The sequence below is a fragment of the Carlito syrichta genome, unplaced genomic scaffold (assembly GCF_000164805.1).
Source record: "Carlito syrichta isolate Samal-C Ts95f unplaced genomic scaffold, Tarsius_syrichta-2.0.1 Scaffold212930, whole genome shotgun sequence".
Taxonomy (NCBI): Eukaryota; Metazoa; Chordata; class Mammalia; order Primates; family Tarsiidae; genus Carlito; species Carlito syrichta.
Genome location: NW_007157026.1, coordinates 1 through 9,094, shown reverse-complemented (window position 1 = coordinate 9,094; position 9,094 = coordinate 1). Strand labels below are relative to the sequence as shown.

The 9,094-nt window shown below is 37.5% G+C and overlaps 1 pseudogene; it reads left to right on the top strand.

The window, feature by feature from the left end:
• The first annotated feature begins 2,392 nt into the window (after positions 1 to 2,392).
• LOC110595008 lies at positions 2,393 to 2,674 on the top strand (annotated as a pseudogene).
• Positions 2,675 to 9,094: the final 6,420 nt, after the last annotated feature.

Here is a 9,094-nt window from a genome sequence, read left to right as displayed (position 1 = left end):
TGCTGCCTTCTTTCCAGGCACCATCCTCAGTGGAAAGAGCTGGATTAATTGGTGGAGTGAAACTGAAAGCCATCCCGTCCAATGGCAACTTTGCCATACGTGCTTCCACCCTGCAGGAGGCCCTGGAGTGAGACAAAGCAGCCGGCCTCATTTCGTTCTTCGTAAGTTCAGCAGCATTTGCTGTGTAGGGCACCATAAGAGTCTCTGAGCCCTGCTTGGGCCTGGGGTAGGGCCTAGGGGATGTTAGAACCACTTGGTCAGCTGCTGTGATGGTCACAGGCCAGGTGGTACTTACATTGTCTCCTCAAAGAAGACTGGAGAAAGACTCCATCATCTCAGCTTAGAAAAAGCCAGAATACCCCCGCCTGGTGGATTCTGCTGCCATTTGTGGCATGCTAAGTGTGCTATGTGATGAGGAATGTGTGATGAGTGAACCAAATTAAAAATAAAAATAACTGGCTTTGCTGCCTGCATCAGTTGTTCTCAGCAGAGAGTAAGGCGCATCATTTGTGAGAGGTGTATTGCAAGCAAACAGTGGCAACTCCTAAGTAAAACATTGAACTGGCCAAATAGCACGCTGGATCTCTTATGCACAAATATTCAATTTTCCAGTGGGGAAGAAAGCGTGGGCATTGCAGCGAGAGTGTGGGAATTGTCATAACTCTGATTTGGCTGTGGTAGGATGCTGTGCCTGGGTCTGAGGTTTTGTGTGAGAGCAGTCAGAACACCATGATCATGGCACCACCCCCTGGTGTTCAACCTGGCTGCACATTAGAGGTACCTGGTGAGCTTTTAAAAAATACTGATGCACAGGCCTTGCTCCTGATTAATTTTGCCAGAACCTCAGGGAACAGAGCCAGGCATCAGAAACATTTCACAGCAACTTCAAGATTATTTTGTATACCCTGGATTGAGAGAGAAACAAGCTCAGCCAGACATTCTTCAGTATCTGGACGTTTCTTTTTTTCTTTTTCTTTTTTTTTTTGAGTTGGAGTCTCACTCTGTTGCCCAGAATGGAGGGCAGTGGCACACTCCCGGCCACTGCAGCCTCGACCTGCTGGGCTCCGGCGATCCTTCCACCTCAGCCTTCTAAGTAGCTGGAACTACAGGTGCACATTACCACACCCGGCTAGTTTTTTGATTTATTGTAGAGATGAGGTCTCGCCAAGTTGCCCAGGTGGGTCTCGAACCCACGGGCTCAAGCAATCCACTCACCTCAGCCTCCCTAGGCATGGGATTACAGGCTGAGCCACTGAGCCCTTTCTTAATTGTTAAAGTAATCTGGGCTGGATAGACTTTGTATGGGCCACATATTGATAACATCCATTGCTTTTTATTTAAGAGTGAATCTTTGAGAAAAGCCTTTTCCTCCTTTTTTTTTGTCAATTCAAGTTAATGCCATCTACTGAATAACTAACATGTGACTGAGGAAGTCATAGAAGGTGTGATGGTACATAAAAGTTTATTCTAATTCAGGGAGTTCACAGGAGAATCAGGAGCATAAGCAAATCATTGTAATAGAGAAGGACTGATAAGGTTTAGAGGTAGTAGAGATGATGGTCAAGACATTTTGAAAGGTGATAAAGAGTCTACCAGTGGATCATGGCATATCTGCCATCTGACCCCAATGTCTTTCTTAGCCTTCCTGTTCTGCTTTATTTTTCTCCACTGCATGTATCATCCCCTACCCCAGTATTTATTTGTTTGCTTCTTCCTTCTTCCCATCAGTAAGAACATGGAGGGAGGCTCTGTTCACATCACTGCTTTACCCCCAGATCCTGAAATAGTGCCTGGCACTTAGCAGAAGCCCAGGGAATATTTGCCGAATAATTAAAAATTTGAAGGAAATTAATTCTGGGTAAAAAGAAAGATCACCCATAACATTTGCACATTCAGTTTCAGCGCACTTTGAAAGGATGCTATTTAGATGAAGTACATTTTTTGAACCCATAGTGTCAATATGAAGACTCAGTAGAATATCATGTCTAGGGAAAAATAAATCTATAGAAACACACTTTTTTAGGTTTGGAGAATGAAAACAATGGAGGAAACAACACATAGCTTGATGAGAAGATGCATTTTATAGCAATTTAAAAAGTCTTAAATAAAATGCAAAGACCAATGCTGGCAAGAACTATTACAACATTTATTATAAAGTAAGTATTACAATAAAGAGAAGGCTTATATGCCATTGAGCAAAAAGGTAACATTCCAGTGGGAAAATATTCCAGATCTATGAAGTCAGTTCCAAATACATCATAAAAAGCCAATAAGAACACAAAATCAATTCTTATCCTTTAATAACAAAAACAATGCAAGTTGGTTATTGAGAGAGGTGTGTTAAAATCACACTATGGGAGTGTTGGCTCTGCTAGCTACTGGATCATGCGAAATGGCAGAGGTGGGGAGCATTGAAGTGACTTTGAGCCAGAAGGGAGTGCAGGGAATTATCATGGTGAACACAGAAGGCATTTCCATCAAGAGCACCAGGGACAATCCACTACACAGAGCACCAAACTCAAATACAGCTTCATCTTGAAGGCCTGGAGCTTTGTGCACAAAATTGACTCCCAGAACTACCTCAACTTCCTTCAAATTCACTCCAAGAAAAATGAAATCATGGTTGCACCCAATAAAGACTATTTCCTGATTGTGAGTCAGAATCCCCAACTGAGTAAGCCACTCTCCTGACTACCCACATCATTCCTTAATTTACTACCCCCCAGGAATATTAATGTTAATCATGTCAGCACATAGGCCTGTGGAAATTGCCTTAAAGCCCACTCAAGCCAATCCAGGGACCACAGGTGGGCTGGCAGCTCTGTCGGCCCCACCAAAGGACTGCCTCTGCTGCACCAATTTTCCCCAAAATTCTCGGGAAGGCCATCTTTCCTCATTCTGGGTTTTGGAGCAAGAGCTTGGGAATGGACCACACCCAGTTTATTTCTGACCTTCAGTTCACTTTGTTGACTTTGGAAAAGGCTGTTTCTCTTTAACCAAAATACTTAAAAAAAAAAAAAACACACTATGATTGTAGATGTGTCTATTTCTAATTTTATATCTATTGTATTTTATTGAAGCATATTATCAATGATTTGATGCATGCAGATTTAGAATTGCCATGTCTTTTTGGTAAATAATCATTTGTCACTAGGAAATGCCCCACTGATCACTAGTAGGGCTTCTTGTCCTACAATCTACCTTGTTGGACACGGCCATGATTATGTCTGTTTTCTATTGATTGGTGTTTGTGTGTTATATTTTCTCCAACTTTCTATTTTAACCATCCCTGATCTCTTATATTTAAGCTGTGTAACATGTAAGCAGCATATGATTGTTGCTCTTTTTAAAATTTGTTTTTAAATGCATTGTAATGGTTGCTATCTATTTTATTTACACATAAGGCAATCACTGATACATTTAAATGTTGTCTACCATCTTACTATCTCTTTTTTATTAGGCCCACTCCTTACATGATGGCTGTTTTCTACTTTCTTGCCTCTTCTTGGATTCATTGTCCCATAATATTCTATTTTTTTATTTTTGCATTTTCTTATTTTCATCTGTCATCTTTTTCTTGTCTGTAAAATTCTCTTAACAGTTTTTTTATAGTATGATTTGATATGATGAATTATCTCAATTTTGTTATTTCTGAAAATGTATTTTGTCTTAGCTTTTGTATGATATTTTTGCTGGGTATAGAATTCTAGGGTGGTAGCTGTTTTCTTTTGGGACTTTGTATAATTCCACTGAGTTCTTCCTTCCATGATTTATGTTGAGATGTTAGTTGTAGTTTTAATGTTGCTTTGTTAAAGATATTGTGACAATATGACTCCTCTTCTCCCCCCAGGGCTATTTGTAGTACTTGATTCTTGTCTGTGTTTTAGGCAGTTTTACCATGATGCAAGTATTGTTTTCTTTGTACTTATTCTCTTTGGGTTTCACAGAACTTCTTGAATCTGTAATTTGGTGTCTCGCAAAATTATCACTTATTGTCTTCTCAAAGTTTGCTTCTCTTCTTTTCTTGTCTCTTCCTGTCTGGGACTCTGATATTTTAGATCTTTCCACTGACTGACAAATATCTCTTATGCCCTTTTTCATGTATTATACCCATTTTAAAAAGTCCCTACTTTAGACTGACCTATTTACCATTTACCAATTTTCTCTTTAGCTGTTCCCAGCTGATAAGCAAATATATCATGTGCTTAATTTTAAACATTAACAATTTTTAGCTTTTTATTTTTCAATAATTGTAGAGTCACAGAAAATCACAAAGTTAATACATAGAGATGCTGTACTCTTCCCTCAGCTTCTTCCAGTTGTTACAACTTGTATAAATACATACATATAGTACAATATCAAAGTCAGAAGATTGACATTGGTTCATTATGTGCATATAGTTCTGTGTCATTTGTCACAGGTGTAGATTCAGGCAGCCACCACCTCAGTGAGAATGTTGAGATACTCTATCAAAGATCTGCCTCAGTCACCCATTTATAGTCACTCTCATCCGTGCTCATTCTACTCATCTTCTATCATCCCTGACCCCTAGAAATCACGAATCTGTTTTCTATTTCCACAATCTGGTCATTTTGAGAGTCTCATTTAAATGGAATTGTACAGTATGTGACATTTTGAGATCAGCTGTTTTTCACTCAACATAATGTCCCTGTGATTCATCTAAGTTGTTGCATGTATCAATAATTTGTTCCTTTTTATCGTAGTACCACAGCAATTTGTCACCAGATCATCTGTACTACAGTTTGCTTGCCCATTCACTTGTTGAAGGACATTATAGTTGTTTCCATACTTTGGTCATTATGAACAAAACATCCGTGAACATTAATTTACAAGTATTTGGGTGAACATATGTTTTCATTTCTCTGGGTGCAATTCAGGGTCTTATGGTAGTAGTCTGGATAGTTTGTTAAGAAGCTGACAAGGTCTTTCCCCAAGTGACTGTAGTATTTTATACTTCCATTAGCAATACATGAGAAAATCAGGTTCTTTGCATCTTTACCAGTATTTGGTATTGTCACTATTTTTAAATTTTAGCTGTTTTGATAGATATGTGGGAACATTTCATCATGTTCCTAATTTGTGGTTCCCTGATTATCATTAGTGAAATGATATTGAACATTTTTACAAGTGCTTATTCACCATCTGTATCTTTTACCCATTTTATAATTGAATAATGGATTGACTTTTAACATTTTTAAACGTTATTTTGTTAAAATAATTTTAGACTTACAGAAAATAAGAAATAATCAGAAAGTACCTATACCCTCCTATATCCCAACCCTCACTTTCCTCCATTATTGGCATCTTGCATTAGTGTGATACAATTTTTAAAACTGATTCACTAATATTGAACATCATTAATACATAAAACCCATAATTTACACAAGGGATCATTCTTTGTATTGTATTTTCTATGAATTTTTAAAAAATGTATAATGTATTACCATTTCATTATTATACAGAATAATTTCACTGCTATAAAAATCCCTGGTGCTCCTCCAATCCTTCCCTCCCTCCAACTGAACATCTGATAATCACTGATCTTTTTACTAGATTCACATTTTGAGATCAGCTGTTTTTCACTCAACATAATGTCCCTGTGATTCATCTAAGTTGTTGCATGTATCAATAATTTGTTCCTTTTTATTGTAGTACCACAGCAATTTGTCACCAGATCATCTGTACTACAGTTTGCTTGCCCTTTTCCATAATATTATATAGTTGAGATCTTACAGTCTATAACATTTTCAGGTTGACTTATTTCACTTAGTAGTTTGTCCTTAAAAGTTTCCTCCATGTCTTTCTAGTCCTAGAGAGTTTATTTCTTTCTATTGCTGAGTAATGCTTCTTAGTAATGCTTCTTAATCAATACCATAATTGATTAATATTTATGCATTTACCTATTGCAGGACATCATTGTTGCTTTCAAGTTTTGGCAATTATAAATAAAATGCTATATAGTGTATGTGTGAGGGTTTTTGTGTTGACATAGTTTTCAGTTCTTTGGGGTAAATACCAAGGAACAATTGCTGTATCATATAGTAAGAATGTGTTTAGTGTTATAAGGAACTACTAAACTATCTTTCAGTGTGGGTATACCATTTTACATTCCCACAAGCAATGAATGAGAGTTTCTGTTTTCCATATCCATTCCACATTTGATTTTGTGGGTTTTTAAAATTTATTTTAGCCATTCTAATAGTTGTATAGTGGTATCTTATTCTTGTTTTAGTTTGAAATTCCCTAATTATATAAGTTGTTGAGTATCCTTTCAAGTGTTTATTTGCTATGTGGACATCTTTCTTTTTTTTTCTTTTTCTTTTTTTTTGAATTGGAGTCTCACTCTGTCATTCAGACTGGAGTGCAGTGGCCGCTCCCGGTCACTGCAGCCTTGACCTGCTGGGCTCCAGCTATCCTTCCACCTCAGCCTTCCTAGTAGCCGGAATGACAGGCATGCACTACCATGCCCAGCTGATTTTTGATTTACTGTAGAGATGAGGTCTCACCAAGTTGCCCAGGTGGGTCTCGAACCCGCGGGCTCAGGCAATCCACTCACCTCAGCCTCCCAAAATGCGAGATTACAGGGTGAGCCACCGAGCCCAGCAATGTGAACATCTTTGGTAAGATGTCTGTTCAGATCTTTTACTCACTTTTTAATTGGATTGTTTCATTATTGTTGAGTTTTAAGTGTTCTTTGTATATTTTGGATATCAATCCCTTATCAAAATATATGTTTTGCACATGCGTTTGCCCAGTCTATAGCTTGTCATTTATTCTCTGAAGAGAATCTTTTGCAGAGCAGAAATTGTTCATTTCATTGAAGTTCAGTTTATCAATGATTTCTTTCATGGGTCTTGCCTTTGGTGTTGTATATAAAAATTCATCAACAGACCCAAGATAATCTAGGTTGCCTTTTATGTTATTCTCTAGGAGTTTTATAGTTTTACATTTTATATTTAGATTCATGATCTATTTTCAGTTAATTTTTGTAAAGGGTGTAAGGTCTGGGTTTAGATTCATTTTTTTGCATGTGGATGCCTACTTGTTCCAGCATCATTTGTAGAAAAGTCTATATTTCCTCCATTACATTTTTCCTTTGTTAAAGATTAGTTGACTATATTTGTGTGGTCTACTTTTGTTCCAATGTTCTATTTGTCCTTCTTTAGCCAAGATTTCACTGTTTTGATTATTGTCACTTTATACTAAAGTCTTGAAGTTGGGTACTGTGAGGTCAGATCTCTGACACTGTTATTCAGTATTAGGTTAGCCATTCTGAGTCTTTTGCCTCTTCATATAAACTTTAGAATCAGTTTGTCAATATGTACAATACAACTCGCTAGGACTTCTTGGAGGTTTATATTTATGTCTTTAATCAGATTTGGAAAGTTACCAGTCATTAATTTTTTCAAATATTTTCTCTGTTCCTATCTCTCTGTATTCTCTTTCTAAGACCCTCACAATGCCAACTAGCCAGTTTGATGGTGTTCTACAAGTCCCTTATGATCTTTTCACTTTTCATCAATATTTTTTCTTTTTGTTCCAGAGACTCAGTAATTTCCATTGCCATATCTTCAAATTCATTGATCCTTTTGCCTGCTCCAGTCTGCCTGTGAACTCCTTTAGTAAATTTTTCATTTCATTATTGTACCTTTTAGTTCCAGAATTTCTGTTTGGTTTCTTTTGTATTTCTGTCTCATTATTGTTATTTTCATTTTTTATACATAATTTTCTTGACTCTCTCCATGTCTTTGTTTAATTTTCTGAGCATCTTTTTTAAAAATTTTAAATATGTGGAGTACAATCAGGGTTAGGTATGCAAATGTTCATTATGCAGGTACCCTTGTTGATGAGTTGTGCCCTTCCCCGCTCTGGCAGTTTCTCACTACTGCAAGTTCCACCCCTGTCCTCCCCTGGCAGTTTCCCATTACTGCAAATCCCTTTTTAATAATATTATTATAGTTGTTCGAGGTCCACTTATAAGTGAGAAGATGTAATACTTGGTTCTTTGTTTCTGTGATAGGTCACTCAGTATTATAGCTTCTAAATCCATCCACGTTGCTGTGATGTTCATAATTTGTCCTTCTTTATGGCTGTGTAATATTCCATTGTGTACCACATGTTTTTTATCCAGTCCTCTTTCAATGGGCAGCACAGTTGGTTCTATGTTGTTGCTATTGTGAATAACACTGCAATAAACATCCATGTGCAGGTATCTTTTTTTATAGAGTGATTTGAGTTCTTCCAGGTATATTCCCAGTAGGGGGATTGTGGGGTCATATGGAATGTCGATTTTTGGATCTTTTAGGAATTGCCACACTGTTTTTTCACAGAAGTTGTAGTAGTTTACACTTCCACCAATAGTGTAGAACTGTTTCCTCTTCACTGCATCCTCTTCAGCATCTGTTGTCTTTTGAGTTATTGATGATGGCCATCCTGACCAGAATTAGGTGGTATCTCAGTGTAGTTTTAGTTTGCATTTCTTTGATGACTAGTGAAGCTGTAAATCTCTGAGCATCTTTAAGACAGTTGTTTTAAAGTATTTGTCTAGTACATATGTCATTAGGTCTTTCTCAGTGATACTTTCTTTTTATTTACTTTCTTTAAATGGGCCTTTCTTTCTTGTTTCTTTGCATTTCTTGTGACTTTTGGTTGAAAACAACATTTGCATCTATCAATGTGAAAATTCTGGAAAGTAGATTCTCCCCCTTCCCCAGGGTTTACTGTTTTTTGGTTTTCTTTTGATTATGGTAGGCTGTCTCTGTGCTAAGGATCAGACTGGGTGTAACTTTAAGGTCCTCTCAGGTCTTCTATTTTGAGCCTGCATCTCTCCCTGGGTATATCTCACCTTCCAATATCTCCAGTATATATGGTAGTTTTTGAGTAACCAAGTCTTCACTATCTGTACCCCAAAAGGAAAAGAGGAAAATGAAGGACGGATTTAAATGGCACTGGCCCTTTTAGTCCACTTCAGTTGGATGGGGAGGGGCTTGCAGTAGTGGGTGGGGAGCACAACAATGGCCACCTCTTGACCTCTTTGCATCTCTATGACCAGAAGCAGCAGTTGGATGTCAGA